Genomic DNA, 1,806 nt, shown 5'->3' with positions numbered 1-1,806 from the left:
TGTCTTTTTGGACCTCCCCCATTGTAAAAGTGTGGGAAAACTTATGTCATTTTCAAAATAAGCAGTAAAAAGAACTGCGGCCAAATTTCATCTAAAATTATTATAAGAAGAAAAGGAATAAGGGGCAGAATAAAATCCCCATACACTATGATGAAAACACTTCAGAAAGACATGCCAACAAATTGGGAAACTGTAAAATCTAGTATTTCAAAATAAGCTAAAAAATTTTAAGAAAAGTATAAAAGCCATTAAAAAAACCCACATAAATTAGCATTAGAAAAACTCAAAAAATGCAAAATAAGAACCTGGGGTTTTATTTTATTTATTTTTTTAAAGTTTTATTTATTTATTTTTAGAGAGAGAGAGTGGAGGGGGGAAGGGCAAAGGGAGAGAGAGAGAGAATGAATCCTCAAGCTGACTCCCCGCTGAGCGCTGAGCTGGTTGCTGGGCTCAATCCCATGAACCTGAGATCATGACCCCAATCCGAAATCAAGAGTCGGACACTACACCAACTAGCCACTCAGGAGCCCCAGAATCGGGGGTTTTAAAGCAAAGATGCAAAGAACTTTGCTAAATCTCTTTCATTTGTCCCTTCAAAGATCAACTTGAGCCAACTCTTAGGTTTTGCCATGGCCCTCAGCAAGATGGACACACAATAGCAGATTTGGCATGATAGCTTTCATTGAACAAGAACACAATGAGAAAGCAGAAGGAAAAGAGGCAAAGGCAAAGGAAATGTAAAGCACTAGAAAGGTTCTCTTGTGCAAACAAAAAGACTAAATGTGACAGAATATCACGAAAGGAAAAAATGCAGATTGTGTAGCAGAAGGAAATTTAAATGCCCAACTTGAACCAAGCAAATTTAAAAGTCTTCTGAGCCAGAAATGACCTTATTACAGACCTAAGAGAAGCAAAACAGATGCTCAACAAAGTGGTAAAATGTACAATGAGGCACTGAGTGCTGGAAGCACTGCCCTCCTGCTATAGCTTCCAATGACTGTTCATTGAATCAGGACTTCCTTTTAGTAAAGGCTAAAGTGTAAAAAATGATCCCTATAGGCAAAATTGCTGAAGTCTAAATTGATCAGGAGGCCTACCTGTCTGAGTAAATAGCCAGCTGTGTTGAAATCCATAATGGAGGTCACAAAATAAAGTTTTCCAATACCTTAAAAAGCCAGCTGGATCTCTTAGTTCAGGAATGATGCCAGAAGTATGGTGAGCCTTGTTTGATATGAATAGCAACAGAAAGTTTTGGGATTAAGCCTGTGGGAGGTGGAGCTTTCTCCGCTGCATATGACTATATTATGAAAGCGTCTGATATTTGGAAAAACAAGATTTTCTATGTCACCCCCTCTTTGTTCTGATATAGTTCTATATCAGTGGAATACCTCTTCCGTAGCTATTGCCTTTGTTCTAACCATTAACATAGGGAAAAAGATGTACTTGAACAAACAGGAACATGCCTCCAATTCTAGAAGTAATACAACTTTCAGTGGTTTTGAGCATGAGGTAGAGGGGATCAGACAGTGGTTGTATGACTTACCCAGTCTTCTGCCCACTCTCTAACTCCAGAGATCTAATTTAGAAAGTTTTAAGTAAGACAGACCAGAGACTGGACTCGAGTCCTCTCAGTCCTGACCACAAAATACAGCGCTCCCTGATAGCTGAAACCCTATGCTTCTTGAGTAGCATGACCTACAGGAGTGCAGAAGCAGGATGCTTACCAAAGGAGGGACTCCACTAGGAAGACTGGCAAAGACCAAACCAAACCAGTCTGCACCAAGGTGGACTCCAGGGCTGACCTTT

The 1,806-nt window shown here is 39.9% G+C and overlaps 1 pseudogene; it reads left to right on the top strand.

Moving 5' to 3' along the window:
• The first annotated feature begins 629 nt into the window (after positions 1 to 629).
• Positions 630 to 1,261, top strand: LOC110587736 (annotated as a pseudogene).
• Positions 1,262 to 1,806: the final 545 nt, after the last annotated feature.

This window comes from Neomonachus schauinslandi, chromosome 3, assembly GCF_002201575.2.
Source record: "Neomonachus schauinslandi chromosome 3, ASM220157v2, whole genome shotgun sequence".
In the NCBI taxonomy this organism is placed as follows: domain Eukaryota; kingdom Metazoa; phylum Chordata; class Mammalia; order Carnivora; family Phocidae; genus Neomonachus; species Neomonachus schauinslandi.
The sequence above is the reverse complement of the archived record's forward strand: the minus strand, read 5'-3'. Positions and strand labels throughout refer to the sequence as shown.